General features: G+C 44.3%; 1 protein-coding gene across 8 annotated transcripts in view; it reads left to right on the forward strand.

The window, feature by feature from the left end:
• Positions 1-9,449: 9,449 nt before the first annotated feature.
• The window catches only part of ZBTB38 (zinc finger and BTB domain containing 38), a 127,661-nt gene continuing 117,654 nt past the window's right edge, over positions 9,450-19,456 (forward strand). For 7 of the 8 annotated variants that reach the window (XM_079794664.1, XM_079794665.1, XM_079794668.1 and 4 more), the window contains exons 1-2: positions 9,450-9,532; positions 18,788-19,030. The gene's annotated coding sequence lies outside the window, so the exon portion shown is untranslated. Of the gene's footprint in view, positions 9,533-18,772; positions 19,031-19,456 lie in introns of those variants that run through there. The other variant, XM_079794663.1, reaches the window with a different exon arrangement.

Here is a 19,456-nt window from a genome sequence, read left to right on the forward strand (position 1 = left end):
CATTGGAAAACAATCAAATAATGCTGAAAACTTCTAAGTGAAATTCTCTTCTAATCCCTCCTCCAGAGGGAACACTGTGAGAGCCTGGCAGATGTTCTTACAGAAATTTTCCATGCAGATGCAGAAATGTATAATTTTTAAATAGGAATCATTTTATATATATTCTATGACTTGCTTTCCTTATCAATATTTTTATCTGGTTGTTTCCTTTAATAATGTGCCTTATTAACTTGCTCCTCTTAATCTGGAAGATATTTCCACATTGAGATAGATTATAGATAGATAGATAGATAGATAGATAGATAGATACCATATTTTCCGGCGTATAAGACGACTGGGCATATAAGATTTTCCTGGGTTAAAAAGTCGTCTTATACGCCGGAAAATACAGTAATAGTAAATAGGCTTTTCGCCCAAGTCTCTCTCATGAATAGAGTGTCAGGTACCGTATTTTCCGGCGTATAAGATGACTTTTTAACCCAGGAAAATCTTATACGCCCAGTCGTCATATACACCGGAAAATACGGTAGATAGATAGAAAATAGAATAAGCTCTTTTTATAGCCACTGTATAATATCTCATGATAGAGATGAAACATTTTTAAATCTTTAAAGATGTATGAAATTGAACCTTAAAACCAAGGCACCAAAACAGGATGACAAGGCTTTTGATCAAAGTTACACAGAACAAAGCAGAGGCCAGCAAATGTATGTGTTGATTTTCTAGCTTACCTGAGCAGTTAACCCCTTTCCAGTGTAGCTATAGGTATTAACTAAGATAAGCAGTGCATTTCTCTAATTTCACTAGTAAACAGAATCGAAGAACTTAATCTGATATTGCTATGAAGCCTTTTTGAGGATCTTCGCAGCTGTAGCAGAATTAGGCTTTTGAAAGATTTGAGGGATTCCCTCCGGTAGAGCTCATCAAGACCGATGCAGGAGCTGCAGGGATGCAGGCTTCTGTTTCTCTGAGTCTTCGGGAAGCCTTCAGAATGGACGTAGCAGCCCAGGCCATGGTGGGTGGACCTAGCGTGTTTAAACACAACCGCAGTAGAAAGCAGAAAACAGGTGGGGTTTGCACTGCAGTCCTGGCTTTGATAGTGGCTGGCACGGAGTTCTGGCCTGGGCATCAGTTAGCTCCCACTGCTCAAGGCCACGGACCTGAGTGTTGGGGTTGTACGCCTGCGGAGTGCCTGCCCAGTGGCCAGCTCAGATGACTAATAATAGCTTCTGTTTAAGGGGAACCAGCTGAATTCATCAGAGTGGCTGGCCAGGCCTTCCTGGTCTCTGGAGCTGAGAGTGGCCTTGAGGAGGTGGAGAAGGTATGTCCCTGAGGGGCCAGCACGGAGCTGCAGAGCCCCAGCCCCTGGCAGAGATAACTGTCAGTAGTAAAGGCATGTCTATTAATCTAAACAACTTTCTGAGGAAGGTCCTGTTACCCCTAATACAAATGAGGAAACCGGCTCAGGTGTGAAGTCACTTTTCCTAAAGGAAAAGTCAAAGCCCAGAGAATAACACAAATTTATTAATCTTCCCAATAGCCATACAAGATACTGTATTTGCTGGTGAATATCAGTGAATATTAAAACATAGTAGGGTTGCAACAGTTATAAATGTAAAACTAAATGGTTAGGACAATATCCTTACCCTGCTTCTTAACGTTTTTTGTTGTTGTTTTTATATATATATATATTTTTTATTGATTTCAGAGAGGAAGTGAGAGAAACATCAATGATGAGAGAGAATCATTAATCGGCTGCCTCCTGCACGCCCCCTACTGGGGATTGAGCCACAACCGGGGCATGTGCCCTTGACCGGAATCGAACCAGGGACCCTTCAGTCCGCAGGTGGACGCTCTATCACTCACTGAGCCAAACCGGCTAGGGCAGTGGTTGCTGGTTATTTTTTGTTGTTGTTTGTTTGGTTTTTTGGTGTGTATTTTTTTGTTGTTTTGTTTTTGGTTACTATTTTGTTTTTTTGGTTGCTGTTTTTTGTTTTTTGGTTTTTTTTAATATATTTTATTGATTTTTCACAGACAGGGAGAGAGAGGGATAGAGAGCCAGAAACATCGATGAGAGAGAAACATCGATCAGCTGCCTCCTGCACACCCCCGACTGGGGATGTGCCCGCAACCAAAGTACATGCCCCTGACCGGAATCGAACCTGGGACCCTTGAATCCTCAGGCCGACGCTCTATCCACTGAGCCAAACCGGTTCGACTTTTGGTTGCTGTTTTTAAGAAAAAACTTTTATCATGTAAATCTAGCCTTTGCAGTGGTGTTATATTATATTCAGCCACTAGGGGCAGCATTAAATATAATTTTTAGACTTCAGGACCCAGTCTTCCACATAAAGGAGGTAGGGTAGTTTTGTGATGTGTTTAATATGGCAACCAGTCATCTCGGTTTGTCTGGGACTGAGGGATGAAGGAGTTCCAGTAATAAAAATAGTAAAGTTCCTGACAAACCGGGACAAGTTGATGACTTTAGTGTTGACATGCATTAGATGCCACTGTTAGACTTTATAGAAATGGGGACGCTTGATGGAGTGACTAATCTGAGATTTCACATAGCTAACTAGTATGCATCAGAGCTTGGACTCAAAGCTGTTGTCCATTAACTTGAAGGACCATATTCTTAAGCAAGGTATGAGAATGCCTCTCTCAACCATTTGGGACTGTTTGGTCACGTGCAACGCCTAAAGCCATGGATAATACTGAGTCCTATATATACTATCTTTTTTCCTACACATTCAGACCTATGATAACGTTTAACTTATAAATTATGCACAGCAAGAGACTAACAACAATAACTAATAGAACAATTATAGCAATATACTACTGTAATAAAAGTTATGTGAATGTGGTCTCTCTCTCTCAAAAATGTAATTTTTTAAAACTTTCCACCCACAAATGTAATGCCTTTTCCATCTTAACTAAGCACAGCACTTATCATGCACTTTGGCTACAACTTTTGAGTTTGAGGTGCGACAGCAAAACTAGCATGAATTTCTTTATTACCAGAGATCTTAGCAACCTCAGCATACAATTTTTTTTCTTTCCCTATTAAGTCGAGAACTTTCACCTTTTCACTGAAAGGAAGTATTTTACGGCTTCTCTTTGGCATTATCTGAATTGCCAGCACCACTACTCTTGCACTTTGGGGTCATTATTAAATAAAATAAGGGTGACTTGAACGCAAGCACTGTGATACCACGACAGTCCATCTGATAACCGAGATGGTTACTAAGTGACTAACAGGCGAGTCGTGGATACACTGGACAAAGAGATGATTCATGTCCTGGGTGGGATGGAGCAGAATGGTGCGAAATTTCACCATACCACTCACAATAGTGGGAAATTTAAAACGTATAAAGCTTATTTCTGGAATTTTCCCTTTGATATTTTCGGACCATGGGTAACTGAAACTGGAGAGGGAAACCGCGGATAAGTGGGAGACTCCTGTCCCATTATAGTAAACATTTCTCACAGGGCCAAATTTAAGGACGTATGATGGCTTACTAATACATACTAAATATATACTCAATATTTCTATCCAACATATATAGGTTGTACATTTGTGTCAGCACAAATCAAACCACTCCTTGTTAAAAATCCTTGGCCCCCCCATTGCCTTCTAGAGAAAATCCTTGCTCCCTCAGCTGACTCACAAGGCCCTTCAGGACCTGGCTCCCACTTACCTCTGCAGCTTCATTACCTGCAATAGTACAACGCGGAAGGGGCTGTACCGAGACGGCGGTGTTGCATTTCTTGCACGCCTGGGAGAGAGAAAAACGGGTGTCAGTGCCATCACATGGCGTATCAGATCTGCAGACTCTCTGAAGGGGACAGGCCTATCCAGAGCCCCCTCAGGACCTAGAAACCTCCCCAACTTGCCCCCTCCTCCCTTTCCCCATCCGTGTCTAGAGTGTGATATCCAGGCAAAGGAAAGAACTTTAAAACTGTGCAGACTTAGTTCAAATCCGGTTCTGTACCCTCCCAGCTGTGCGAGCTCAGGCATGATATCAAGCCTAGGCCTCAGATTCCTCCTCTGTAAACCAGGAATGACATCTCTCATAAGAGACCGTAGATAAAGTGTGAGGCACGTGGGGTGTCTCTACCATGGTAGCATTCATTATGCCCCAAGTTACTCTTTTCTTTTAACTGCTCTGAGTCACAAAAACCAGCTGGAACCAGAGTATGTCCCTGCCCATTTTTGTAAGCCAGGAGGCCCCCCTGGAGGCCTAGCATTATGATCTAAGCATGACTAGGAGACACTACTTTCTGGCCTCATGCACTTCCCTTTGCGGGAGAAAAAAACTCAAATTTTCTGACTCTTGTCTTTGTGCCCAGTGGCATGTTTGACACCTTATAAAAATACTAGAGGCCCAGTGCACCAATTCGTGCACGGGTGGGGTCCCTCGGCCTGGCCAGTGATCAGGGCCCATCAGGGCCGGCCGGCGGGGGAGAGGGACCACGGGAGGTTGGCTGGCCGCAGGAGGTTGGCTGTGGGAGCGCACTGACCACCAGGGGCAGCTCCTCCGTTGAGTGTCTGCCCCCTGGTGATCAGTGTGCGTCATAGCTACTGGCCGGTTGTCCGGTCCTAACGGTTGCCTAGGCTTTTATATATATAGATCTGTGATTCCCAAGGTAAATGAAACTCACTGTGTGTCCTTTCCCCGTGTTTCCTTCATTGTCGGTAGCTAACCGCCACACTCCTGCTGTAGTCAGACTTGCCATTCGTTGCAGAAGCAGCAGCTAACCATGGAGTTCAGCCAAGGAATGGGAGTCTGGAGGTTTCAGGCCATTGGTCTGGCTCCTCCTTGGCCCCTAGAGATGCTGAAGGAGACGCAGCCTGGGAGGTGACAGGTCCTGCCCTCCATGCCTCAGCTTCAGGGAGCTGCTCCCCTCCTTGCTCCTGGGGCAGACTGGTGAGGCGCGCCTCCCCCTCCATTCCCGCTCTTCCCCGGTGCTGGAGTGCCCCTGGCCGCAGCAGTGCCCAGGAAAGGCAGCTAACCAGTTTCCTCCCAGCTCAGAGCCAAGCATGTCTTGCTTGGTTAGGCATTCCCCAGATGAGAAGTCCTCTCAGGAGCCTTTCCTCAGAGGCTAGCCGGAGACTGGAGCTCCCAAAGCCTGAAGTTGAACCTCCGGTGTGCCCAGCGTGGAAATTAAGGGATGCCACACTGCCCTCTAGTGACAGCTCGCCCTGGCCCTTGCTCTGCAGCTTTTCCTTTCTTTGTTCCCGGCACCAGTTGAGCCTTATTTCCCAGCAAACCAGAGCCTCCTCTGGTGGCCTCAGAGTCTGTTCCTCTCTCCACCTTCCTACATTGCCTTCAGGATGTAAAAGTGGAAACACGAGCCAGATGTTCCCACCCCAACTGCCCTTTTGTCTCATTGCTGAACCAGCTGTTCAGCATTCCCAGCCACTGGCTCCCTGATGGACAGACCAACCACTGCATTGACTGATGGATACTGTCCATCTGAAAAACTAATCCTGAGTGACTAACAGGATGGTTGGCTGATTAAGTTTTTAAACTACAAGTGATTTTCTTGACCTACTGGCTCTCTAATTGACCTACTAACCCTAAATAACTAAACATCTGATAAGTTTGAACTGATTGCCCGGCCGACTCTTCCACTCACCCACTGAACGACAATGCCCAGCAGAGGGCCTGCAAGACTGACAGTCTGGGTGCACAGCTAAGAGTAACATAGATGGGAGGAGAAGGTGCCCTTTTCTCATGCCCCGACTCCTCTAGGTGCTTGGAGCCCCCCTCTAGAGCCACTGGAAGGCTGCGGAGAGGGCAACCAGGAAAATGCCTTCCGACCTACCTCTAGTGAGGTTCCTAACCAGAGCCTCACAGATGGGTTTTCATAGTACGGATATGAAGATGTGGTTTACTGGGAAGAGGGCTCAGCTTTCAGTGGACTCTGAAGAGTCCAGCACATACAAATACGTTCAGAACTACTGCTCTGGGAAGACTCTCAGCAAATCCATTCAGGTATGCAAAACCTTTGCCTGAATTCAAGCACCATTTCTCCCTCCCATCAGGCCAGGTGGCAGGACGGTGACTAGGAAGAGTCAAAGTCATAGTGGACATGGATGTAGTAGGAAGGACAAAGGCTGAGCTCTATGTGACGTTTCCAGAAAGAGGCCCAAAGAGGCCCAAAAAGGCCCATTGTCCTTTTGGGCGAACACACTTAGCCCAAGATGGCAGGGCACTCTCAGCTCTGGGCAGACTGTCTTTGAGCTGAGATGAAAGATACATTTACCAGGACCCGTGTCTGAGGCAGTAAGTACGTGTGTGTGATCATGAGTAGCTATGTGGCTGTGTGTATTTTCATACCAGTATGCTCACAAGGGTGGGTATAGCTGGGAGTTGTGTAGCTCTGTGCATGAATGCCCTTGGGGTCAAAGTGTGCATCTCAATAGTTTTGTGAATGGATTTGCACATGCGTGCTCAGTCCTTGACCCCCTCAAGTGTTTTTTTGGAGGGGAGGGGTTGAGACAGATTATGAGTAAGAATTTCACTAAGTGTAAATATCTGCAAACATGCAAATATTTCCAGAAATCTGGAAATCCTCAACATGTCCCTCTCCCTGAGAAATCATCACACTGCCATTGCCACGGTTGGCTCTTATCTCCCTGGACTAGTGCGAGGTCCTCAATGCCCTCCCCTCCCGACCCTGCGGAAAACAGCCACAGTGACCTCAGTAACATGATGTTAGGGTCACAGCGCACACCTGCCTAAACCAACAACAGCTTTACAATTTCAGGGGATAGCGCCCATCTCTACAGTCCGTGTCTCAAGGGTCCTTTCAAGGTCATAGCCTTGCTCATTGGTGACTCTGCACTCTCGAGGCCCCAGAATTTGGGGGTGTCTCCCCTCAGCCTGGTCCTATGCCACCAAAATTCGGCTCAGATGCCTCTTCTGACAGTAACACAATGCCGCTAGGTCCTGCATCTCGGAGTTAGCACCTGCCGCTGTAATTGCCCAATTACAATTGGCAATTGTAATTGACAGGCACCCAAGTCCATCCGTCACATTCCACCCCGGGTCCCCTCCCCAACGGACAAGGAACCCGAAGGGCAGACGGTCGGAGGCCGGGTGGGCTTGGACGCACATGTCTCTTTCCTGTCCCTGGCCCCCTGCCCCACGCCCCAGAGCAATAGACCCTCTGCTGTAAAAACGGAAATGCGCATGCGCAACGAACAGTGTGAACTACGACTCCCAGAATCCTCTTGACCGAGACTCCATTTCCCAGAAAGCTCCTGGAGTTCCTACTCCGGAACTGCGCTCTTTTTTTCCAAAGCGGAAAATGAGGCAAACCTCACCGTAGAGACGGATTCTGAAAGGGGTAGAACGCTGCGAAGTGCCGCGGAGTATTTGCCTCCAGGGGTCGTACTTGAGTCGGAGAGACCCGAGCTCGGGGGAAAGGACCGGGCCGCAGCCCTTCCCGCGCTTCGCTGCGCAGGGTCCTGGTTCCCTCAGCCGCGCCGGCCGCCCGCAGCCCGTCAGCTGCTCCGGCTTTGTCGGCCTGAAGCCGCTGCAAACTCTCTGCCCACCTCCGGGTGTCCCTGGAGACTGAGGCCAATAACTAATGCAAATAGTTCCTGGGACCCCTTGTTCCCAACCCCGCATGGCCCGTTTTCCAGTGGGAAGAAGCGAAGACCTTGGCCCTAAGGGCATGACCCACAGGGCTCCCCGTGTGAGTCCCTCAGCTCTTCTGCTCCTTCCAGCCATGGCCGCGGGAGTGCGAGCTATGGGGAGGGGGGCGGGGTGGACAGGAGCGGGGAGGGGGAAGATCTATGGCTCCTGACTGCCGCCTCTGTTCTCAAGAAGATGACCTCCGGTGACACTGGCCCTGTGGCTTTACACAGCCCGTCCACTGCGTTTCCGATGCCTGGGTGCTGGAGAAAGCCTCCTTCCTCAGCCCCCAGCAACGCCTGGGCTCCCACTGCCTGTTTCTCCTTCCCCCCTCAGAGGCCGCTTAGGTCACTGACCCAGAAATGAGAGCAACTTGGTGGGATTGGGGTTGAGATAGGGAGTCTGGAGCATTGGAAGGAAGGAGTGGACTGAGAGGGAACACCTGCAGGACATTCGGGCTGGAAGTGACTGGGTCAAAATAGGAGGGTTAGGGTACAGGGGCGCCGGAGTGAGGGAATGTGACCTGTCATCACTGTATATCTCAAAAGGAAGAAATATAGGCAGGCAGAGGATGAACACATGTCTCAGAGCTCTGTTTCTTTATGAGAGGCACGAGTCAGTAATTTAGTTTTGTTCCAAACTTTTTAAGTGAAGTAAACACTTGCCCATGGGCCTGTGGAGTTAAAAACCACTCCCCCCACCTTCTGCTAGTAATTCTAAGTTTCTCAATATTGCCCCACTCCTCCATGCTAGCTGTGGAGGTCCCAGAGGCCCTTTTAGGGGACCTGCAAGCTTAAAACCGTTTCACAGTAATACAAAGATTTATTTGCATTTTTCATTGTATTGACATTCACGTTTAAAATGGTGTGTACCGCCCCTCCCCAATAGGGGGCGTGCAGGAAGCAGACAATTTATGTTTCTCCCTCTCTCTGAAATCAATAAAAATGTATTTTTTAAAAATAATAAAATGGTTTGTAGGCCCTGGTGGGGTAGCTCAGATGGTTAGAGCATTGTCCTGATATGCTAAAGTTGGGTTTAATCCCCAGTCAGGGCACATACAAGAATCAACCAATGAATGCATTAATAAGTGGAACAATAAGTCTCCCTCTCTCTCAAATCAATAAATAAGAAAACTTTTTAAATAAATAAAATGGTATATAAAACCGCTAGCACCTTGGCATGAATCAAGGCAGTGGCATTGAGCTATATTTGCAGTTATTGTGTTTGTCGCCAATGCTCTTGGAGGGAGGGAGAGCCAATTTCACCTAAGAATGTCCTTAATGAAGCTGTTGAAAGTAGTCATTATACTACATTTTGAACCTTGAGTACATGTCCTTCCATATTCTGTGTGGCAGGATGAAAAATAGGCGTTAAAGCAAGTCTGCTGCATACCGTGTTCTATATTTGTCTTGAGGAAAAGTGCTGGGAAAAGCAATCACGTATGCAGTCTTTCAATCCCTGTACAGTTGCGTAAGAATATGCCTGTGCCTAGAGCATTTCCTTACAGAGAGAAAGGGCTCTCACAGCCCGTGCTGGCCACCTCTCTTCTGGGGACATCTTTCCCTGTTCTGGACTTGATGTGTACTTCCTCCTCCTGCTAAAGCACGTGTGTCATATGGCACCTGACCAGCCCTACTGCTGTATCTGTTCCCAGCAGGGAGGGAGCGGGGGTCCTTCAGTTGCAGCCAGAGAGGAGTACATGCAGTTCATACATGCTGACCATGCGGGAAACTCACGATTGAAGCTGATCTTGCTCTTCCTCTTCTCTAGGCGAGTCAAGTGTTGCTCCATCCAGCGCCTGTGTGAGTCTTGCCTTCCTTGGCAACCCCAACACCTGCCGACGATGGAGTGGGTTGATGTCCCGGGACTGCTGGTCCTGATGGCAGGTATTGTTATGCTATTTGCAGTGGGATGCCTCCTCCTGTGGAGGTAGTCATAGGTATCACTTGGTTGGCTAAAAGCAGTCCTGTGCTTGTTCAATATGCTAGCTGAACTAGACTCCCAAAACACACCTCTTTTACTTGGATGACTGACAGTGTGATTATTTATTTGGACTTGGTGTTTGGTAGACATTTTCCACCAAATGAACAAAATGAGATTGTCACTTCAAGGGGAAATAACTGACATTATTTGTTGCTAATGATAAAATTTGATCTTTCAAGCATAAATTAGAATTTTGAAAACCACATCTGCCACATAACTTGACAGTTTCCCAATGTTTAAAAGATTCTTCTGAGGAGCTGGGTGATGATATCTGCAAGTGTGATTTTTTTTTCTTACATTGAATCATGTGTCAACATTTGGAAGACCTGCATAATTCAGATATCTGTTGTTGCAGAACAAATTACTCCAAACATAGTGATTTAAAACAGCAAACATTTATTATCTCTCCGTTTCTGTGGGTCAAGAATTTGACTCAGGTAGACGACGGTTCTGACTTAGGGTTTCTCCTGCAGCTGCAGTGAAGATGTCTGTTGAGGCTGCCGTCATCTGAAAGCGTGGCTGCATGCAGCTAGAGTATGTGCGTCCAAGAGGCACACTCACATGATGTTGGCAGGTGGCCTCAGTCCCTCACCACCTGGACTTCTGCACGGGGCTTTGAGTATCCTCACAACATGGCAGCCAGCTTCCCCCAGAGCAAAGTGACCCAAGAGAGAGGGTGGAAAATAGAAGCCTTATGATCTACTCTCAGAAGACACACTGTGTAATTTCCACCACATTCTGTTCATTAGAAGTGAGTCATATGTACAGCCCACATGCAAGGAGAGGGAAAATAAGCTCTGCCTCTTAAAAGGAGAGGTACCAAAGAATTTGTGGACATGTTCTAATAACACTTTGCCTAGTGATCCAGTGTTTTCCAAATGACCTTCATGAAACAACAGAACCAGGATGCATGGATAAAAACTATATTCCAATTCAAAATGGCCCAGTGGATTTTTATTGTAACAGCTTGAAAAGTTCATTGATATAGTTATAGATTCCACATTGCTACTAACCAATAAGAAGCTATCATTTTTGTGTTTTGGTATAGTATCAAAAAAGAGTACCCATACTTATCTGAAAAGGCTATTAAAACACTTCTATCATTTCCAACTACATATCCCTGTGAGGCCAAATTTTTTTCATGTACTTCATTCAACCAAAGCAACATTAGAACAGACTGGAATGCAGAATCAGATATTGAACCAAACAGAGATTTGAAAAAATATAAAACTGAGGCTCTTCTCACTAATTATTTTTTGCTTTGGAAAATATGTGGGGGTTTTTATGTGGGGTGTGTGTATGTGCATGCACATGTGTATTAACATGTATTGGATTTATTATTGGATTTTTAAAATGAATTAAATATTTTTAAATGTTCTGTTTTAATTTCTAATATGGTAATTACTGCTAGATATAACCAATCCTATATAATAAAAAGGCTAATATGCAAATAGACCAAACAGCAGAACAACTTGTTGCTATGACACGAACTGACCATCAGGGGGCAGATGCTCAAACAGGAACTGCCCCCTGGTGGTCAGTGTGCTCCCACAGGGGGTGTGCCACTCAGCCAGAAGCCGGGCTCACGGGTGGTGAGTGCAGCGGCGGTAGCGGGAGCCTCTCCCACCTCCAAGCAGCGCTAAGGATGTCTGACTGCCAGCTTAGGCCTGCTCCCTGCACGGGCCTAAACTGGCAGTCAGATATCCTCCGAGGGCTCCCAGACTGTGAGAGGGCACAGACCAGGCTGAGGGATCCCCCCTCCCCCGAGTGCATGAATTTTGTACACTGGGCCTCTAGTATAAACAGAAGCTCTTTGGGGTCCTCAATAATTTTTAAGAATGTAAAGGGGTTTGCAAACCAAAAAATTTAAAAACCTCTTGTTTAAGCAATCCTGATGGTCCTGTCACCATTGAAATAATATGTTTTGGTATGGGCATGTGGTGCAACTCTGCCAATGACATACAAAGCGAAGGTGTGGTGTTCAGTTTTCAGTTTAGGGTATTAAATAGAAAAATATACCTGGGTCTTCAAAGAGATTGATAATGTTCTGTCTCTTAAGCCAGATGACTGATGTTTATTAGCCTTCTTTATCTCTTACATATTAAATTATTTGAGGTGTGAAATATTTTATAAGAAAAAGATTAAAAGAACATGTGGAAGAAGAGTCCACATCTTCTATGTAAGCATCGTGTCTATTTTGCAGCATATTCATCCGTATTTAGACCTGAATGTGCATTGTTTGGCTCTAAAGAATTTTGTGCACATTTCATGGCTCTCTGAATCTGTGTCTGCAACATGTTTGTGATATTTTACTTGTAACCTGAGAGCCAGTCCCCAGACCTCTAGCCACGTAGGCAATCTCATCACATTAACAAGACTACCATTTCAAGCCATACAAAGTCCCTCATAAAAAGACATTCTCTGCTTCTGGCTTAGTCCCTCTCTTCCCTAGGGTCAGGCAAGATACCGACATCTGTCCTATGTCACATCGCATGCCAAGTTCTCTCACCTAACACCCTCATAACAGTAGATGTCTACTGAGCTTGCCAGTCCACCAGTTCTGAAAACTGCCCCACTCAGAATCCATTTTAGACCTTTTTTAGGAATTTATCTAGCACCTTCTAACTGGAACCACAACAGATACAAAGGCAGGCTCACTACACTGTTAAATGTAAACTTCTCCCTGTATGCTCACCCGCCCCCCTCAGCCCCCGTAGTTCCAGGCCCCTCAGTCTCACTGAAGGACCTGAGGCTAGGTTTTTTGGTTTATCCTACCCCTCCCCTTAATGTAACTTTTTCAGAACTTCATAAATCAAATAATAAAATTAGAGAATTACATAATCCAATTAACAAGTTTGAGAGGCTGCCTGAACAAAATCTGGGCTTTACCACCATGGATGGGGGAATGACTATTGGGTAGGCAGAAAGAATGTCTGTTATTGTCTATACATATGCATATTTTAAATCTTTACATGTGGCGCGCCGGCGCCGGCACGGCCATGGCATACTCAGCCCCAGGGCGCCTATGTGCCGCACCAGCATGGCCAAGGGTGAACCTGAGTGGGGGCGGCTGAAAGGCTTAGAAAAGACAGACAAGAGAATGCAAGCTGGGTCTCGGTGAGAAGCTGCTTCCCTGGTAGAGAGACAGAGCCATGAACTACAAGCCGTGTTTTTATTTTATAGCGATGCCACGAGGCAAAGTAAGGGCATGGTCAAGATGTTTACAACATTCTCGTGGGTTTCGATCCTACTCAATTACATGCACCTGATCAAGCTTTGTTTACTTGCAGCCTATATCACTTAGGCACGTGGGGCCACGTGTTCGGGCCATAGGTTCAAGCTTACAACTACAGCTGTTGGCTATAATTGTGCGGGGAGGGCTCTGCCCTCCAAGCTGGGACTTGCACGTGGCCACGAGAGGACTGTGCCCTCTCGTCAGTCCAAGGCTTGAACCTGTCCAAACACTGTAGCCGCGCCCCACATTTCCACAATAAAATATATTGCTTGTGTGATTAAAAAAGAAAAGAAAGGTAATGAATATGAGGGGGAAATGCATATATACAACTAAGAAATGCAGTCCCACTGTGAGATTTTAAGACAGATATACTGGAAAGGAAGCAGTCCCATTTGTTGAAATCCAATTCACTGATCAATGTACCGTATTTACTTGTTTCTTTTACCTTATAAAATTTACAGCAATTCATACTGGATGGAATTCTTTTTTTAATATGTTGTTTTATTGATTTCAGAGAGGAGGGGAGAGGGAGAGAGAGATAGAAACATCAATGATGAGAGAGAATCATTAATCAGCTGCCTCAAGCATGCCTCACACTGAGGATTGAGCCTGTGCCCTGACAGGGAATTGAACCATGACCTCCCGGTTCAGCAGTCAACGCTCAACCACTGAGTCAAGCTGGCCAGGCTCATTTAATAGCATTTTAAGGAATATTCAATTTGTCAGCCCAGATAGTTAGAAGACAAGGGACATCAATGAAAAAATATTCATGAGATATATAAATGATAAAAGTCTAATAATCTGAATATATAAATCAATGAAAAAGGCAACCCAATTGAAAAATGGACAAATATGAACAGGCAATTCACAGAATTAGAAATACAGTTAACCAAAAAACATGTGACAAGATTTTCAACATTACTAGTAAGAAAATTACAAGATAAAACAGCAGTAAGATGTTTATTTTCACAAAAATATTACCAGCTTGTTATAAAAGAGTGATAATGTTGGTGAAGAGGTTTCTGAGATCAAGCACTTTCATATAATTCTCTGTTGATGTGAGCATAAATTGGTACAGTGTTTTTGATAGGCAAATGGGCTTTATTTATCACCATTAAAATGCCTGTGTTCCCTTTGAGGTAGTGGGAGAGTCAAGGACTAGTGGGAGGTGCTAGGGCAGTGATGGCGAACCTATGACACGCGTGTCAGCACTGACACACGTAGCCATTTCTGATGACACGCGGCCGCATGCCGAGGATGAAACATTTGCTGCTCCTGAGGATGAAACATTTGCGACTAGAGTCTTGGAGTTAGTTTTTTCCTCAAAGTGACACCCTACCCGAGTTATACTCAGTTTTTTGGCGAAGTTTGACACACCAAGCTCAAAAGGTTGCCCATCACTGGGGAATGGATATAATGTAAGCATGTCAAACTCAAAGGCTAACACGGCCAAATAAACAAAGTTTAAGTTTATGTGGGCCGCAAAAAAACAAAAGCTTCAACTTTTATAGAAACGTAGATTTATTTCAAGAGACATGCTGAATACAAAGAGCTGAAATAAATGAGTAATCGTTAACATAAAATAATAGAACATTTTAATAAAAATTAATATTTTTCTTAAACATTAACTTACCAGACACTGAATAACTGCACAAGGTAATAACCATAACGCAAATAAACCTATTTTTCTTGTTCTCCGAAAGCGAAATATTTCCTGTTGCACACACCTAACAAGTCAATCCAAGACTAATGACATGGCAATTGGCTGCTAAAATGTTTGCTGCTAGTATTAGTGGAGGGAAATGGTGTGCCTGAGCGTAACGTGCCTAAGGGAAATGAATGCAACAAGATTATAGTAATCAGTCATTAGTGAACATTGTAGTTCGTTATTAATAATTATGTATAACAGGATATTGTAAAAATTAAGTTATGAAATTTTTATTAAAACGTTTCTTATGTACCATTATATTGGCTGGGCCACAAAAATATTCGTTATGGGCCGCATGCAGACCATGGGTCGCAAGTTTGACATGCTTAATGTAATGGGAGGTCCTAGACTAGAGGAAATGGGTTTAATTCGAGGGGCTAAAGACTGGGGTGTAAAGGGAGGGATCTGTGGGACTGGGAGTGATTTAGGACCAGGATTGATAAAGAAAGTGGGAAAGTGACAAAGGCTTGGAGGAACCAAGAGGTACTTGAAAGGGGAAAGTGAAAACAAATGGCAATGGGAGGATTGGAAACAATGAAGAAACTTGTTGGGAAGGACAAGGAGGGAAGGGGTGGGATTGGCCCAGACTACACAGGTGAAATGGAAACAACTGGTTTTCAGTAAATTGACCCAGAGCCACTGGCAAACAGGACCTGAACAAGGCCCCTTTGGAAGAATGAGGTTTGTTAGCAAACAGGAAACAGTAACTTTCGTAGTGCTGCTAACTGTGCCTTGCAGAGTTCTTTTTGCTTCCTCTCCTCTTGACTCTGTTTTCACATTGTAGTTTGCTTATAAAAGCAACCTGAGATCTTTGAAGACTCCTTAGTCTGAAGCCTCTGATAGTCATTGGTTTGTATCTTTCCCATGTGATCCTAAGGTGTAAAATACAGAGACATTTGAGCTGTCTCTAGTAGAAACTGTCAGGGAGATGCCCCAAATCCTGGAAGGTCATGAAAGAAGGTTCTCTCTGCAATGTAGTGCAGGTATGCATAAGGGGGTATAGAACCCAAGACTTCCACTGCTCTATTGGTTTGAGGTAGGCATTCTCTCATGAAGTAGAGGGCCCTATGGCCACTGGCTTTCTCTGTGGCGCATGCTGCTTTCCACACAATGAATCACAAGGCAATCAGCAAGAATCTGCGGAGGGGGGCTGTTATGGACTGAATTGTGTCTCCCCCAAATCTACATGTTGAAATCCTAATCTATAATAATAAAAGCATAATATGCTAATTAGACTGGACGTCCTTCCGGATGACCTTCCAGAGGAAGCCGGGTCCCAGGTGCCAGAGGGAAAAACCCTGTTCTTTGGAACTCTACAGAAAGGTCTCTTCCTTGGGAATGCTTTCTTTGACCTTTCTGCAAAGTAAGGGATTGCCTACCTTCTGAGGTCCCTAATTTATAGTATTTTAATTAGTTGTTTATAAGCCTGCATTTCTCATTAGTCTGCGAGCTCCAAGAGGGAAGACATTATCTTGTCTGTTGACTTCAATGGTATCTGGACCTACTCTTGCATGAATTTCTTGCATCGGGCCTCTAGTACTTTAGAATGTGACTGCATTTGGAGATAGGCCTTTAAAGAGGTGATTTAGTTAAAATGAGGCCATGAGCGTGAACCCCAATTCAAACTTACCTGTCTCTTTATATAAGAAGGGTAAGTTTGAGCACAAAAAGATACACTAGGGATGTGTACACACCGAGAAAAGGCATGTTAGGACACAGAAACAGGACAGCTATCTGCAAGCCAAGGAGAGAGACCTCAGAGGACACCAACCCTGCTGACACCTGATCTTGGACTTCGAGCCTCCAGAACATAAGAAAATTAATTTCTGTTGTTTAAACCTGTGGTATTTTGTTATGACAGCCCTAGCAAACTAATACAGGGCCTTCAGGTATGAAGGCTTAGGCACTAGGGAAAATAAAAATTAATTCAAGTCCTCCCGCTATTACTGAGAATTATTTGGAAGTGCTTCCTTTAAGTGTGGAAGAGCCCCTGCTGCATTCCCATACACATTTTACTTTTAGTTCAGGAAATGTGGAGCTTGCTCTTACATTTTCCTAAAGCTCCCAGGTTGATCCAGTTACCAATCATAAATTGGTAAAGAGAAATAAGGATCTCTGGCCAATCAGGCCAGGTCTCTTAGTTACTATGTCTTCTAATGCTGCTTAAGGATTTAGCCCTTGACTTTGGAGATTCAAAAACTTTTTTTCAGTTCCGGCCCAAGTGAGTGATTTCCATACTGGTTCTAAAAATGAACTGGAATTTTAGTTTAACAATGAGAGCTATACTTGCCTAGAAAACTGTACTATTCATGTAGACTAGTTCTTAAACAATCTTTTCCCATTAGGAAGAGCTAAGTGGAGACACACACACACACAAAATTCCACCATGGAAAAACCCTGTTCTTTGGAACTCTACAGAAAGGTCTCTTCCTTGGGAATGCTTTCTTTGACCTTTCTGCAAAGGAAGGGATTGCCTACCTTCTGAGGTCCCAAGGAACCTAGAATCAAAAACCCTAATTTATAGTATTTTGATTAGTTGTTTATAAGCCTGCATTTCTCATTAGTCTGCGAGCTCCAAGAGGGAAGACATTATCTTGTCTGTTGACTTATCTTCAATGGTATCTGGACCACACAGTATATGCTAAAAAAACAAAACAAAAACTAGGGGAATGGCTCTGGCTGGTTTGGCTCAGAGGATAGAGCGTCGGCCTGCGGACTCAAGGGTCCCAGGTTCGATTCTAGTCAAGGGCATGTACCTTGGTTGCGGGCACATCCCCAGTAGGGGGTGTGCAGGAGGCAGCTGATCAATGTTTCTCTCTCATAGATATTTCTAACTTTCTAGCCTTCTCCCTTCCTGTCTGTAAAAATCAATAAAATATTTTTTTAAAAAAAACAAAAAACTAGGGGAATGAATAAATGAAATAAATTATTATATTACATGTCTCTTGTATGGGATATGCCTTCCAGATGGACCAGAAGACCAGTCACCTCCCCACTTGCATAGTATTGGAGACATAATGATAAAACCCTCCTCCTCAGTTTCTCCTTCTCCGTTCTCTTCAGTGATGGTCACCTTTCCACAAGTAGTTTTCCATCCTATATTCTTTGTTTTGTTTGAATTTACAAGTGGTCTTTTTTCCCAATTTTATTTACAAAGAGACCCTTACTCTTACCACTAAAGTATCTCCAAACCACAACATGGGATGGATTATTTCCGGGAATGTCTTTCTAGAAGCAACATGTCCCTACAAATAGATTCCTATGGACTATTCTTACATTTGGGTTTGCTCACCTCTGTCCCCGGCTATACTCCCTAAGGCACTGCCCAGGCTATCATACTCCACACTCCAGTTCTTCAGGGCTAGGTTAGGGATTTGAGTGGGATCATGGAGATTGATGGGTATCAGTTAAACAGAGGATGTTGGGTAAATATTGAATCTGGATGTCCAGGAACTTGAACTCAATTTGTAGAAGTCAAAAAGAGTGAAGAAATTAGAAATTAGGGAAGGATTGGAGGCCTGAGTACAGAGGGACTGGAGACATGACAGGTCTTGCTAAGCTCAAAGAATTAAAAAAAAGGGGGGGGAGACAACCTCAGACTAGGGAAAGGATGAGGGGGTAAGGGACAGCTTGTTACACTGGAAGGTTTTTGGAGCTCTGGTATTCAAAGCACTAGGCAAACTCAGACTTAAGTTTGAACATTGCCATTTTCCTTATAGAATCTCTACCTAAATTCCAGTTGATTACTCAGTGTACCTTCCATATATTGCTGAATTTTAAGGTCCATGAGGGTATTCTCACTGCTGTATCCTCAACACCATAATCTAAAAACAGTAGAACTCAACAAGTATTTAATGAAATTATCAATAGTTGTATGCATGAATATGTAGAGAGCAATGAATGTCCAGATCTATGATGGTCCAGTTTACAGTGCCTGCTCCTATTTCTCACAGCAATTTGTGATTCTCTCTGTGATGGTTTCATTTCTCCATCCACCTGCCCCCTCATAGCTATGAAAGCCCTTAGTCATTTGGTTCAAATACCCTAGCTTTGGAGAATAGCTATTTATTAACTAAACCGTTGCACCACTCGCTCTTATAGCCTTAAATGAATTTGGGTTAATTCTTAACTGTTTCCTTTCTGTACATGTGTCATTTAATGGCTTGCCTTTATCTGATTTTCTCCAATTTCCTGTGCATTTGTGGTTTTCTACAGGAGCTCTCTACCAGAGGCCTCAAGCAGCCACTCCAAACTAGTGTGGGCACCTACGTTTTCTAGGAAGGCTCTCCTGCTGCTCTGGGTTTCATCAAACTGGTGTCCATCCAAGTATTCCCACCCAATGTTATTTATGCTAGAAGAGGAGGAATGCCCTCCCCAGGGCCAGGTCTTGGAGAAAAGAAGAATTGTTGATATAGCCAGAGCCCCAACAGAAGAAAGATTACTCTGCAACAGCTAAAGGTTGGTGACTTATTTTTTTTCCAACTCAGTGAAAGCTGCCCATGTTTGCTTTCTTTCCCGTGAATTTCATTAGTGTATTTTCTGCACATGACCTTTGGAATAAACAGGAAGGAAAGGTGTTAAATCAATAAATAGCTTCATGGGGGACAGAGAGTTTATCCATCATCGATTCCCTACATCTAGCGTAGTGCCTGACATGTAGATTCTCAATAAATGTTTGATGAAGGAAGGAAAGCAAGGTAGGAGGGAAAGAGAGAGAGGAAGAGACTTAAAGAATTGGCATGAATGGAAAGGATGTGAATGTATTATTCAGAAATAATACGATGATAACAGTTGTATTTTCAAAGTTAATCAAGTCCATTGTCACTGACACCTAGAATCAATTAAACAAATAAAGCCACTTTGTAAAATGAAGGGTGTATTTAT

The sequence above is a fragment of the Cnephaeus nilssonii genome (genome assembly GCF_951640355.1).
Source record: "Cnephaeus nilssonii genome assembly, chromosome: 17".
NCBI lineage: Eukaryota > Metazoa > Chordata > Mammalia > Chiroptera > Vespertilionidae > Cnephaeus > Cnephaeus nilssonii.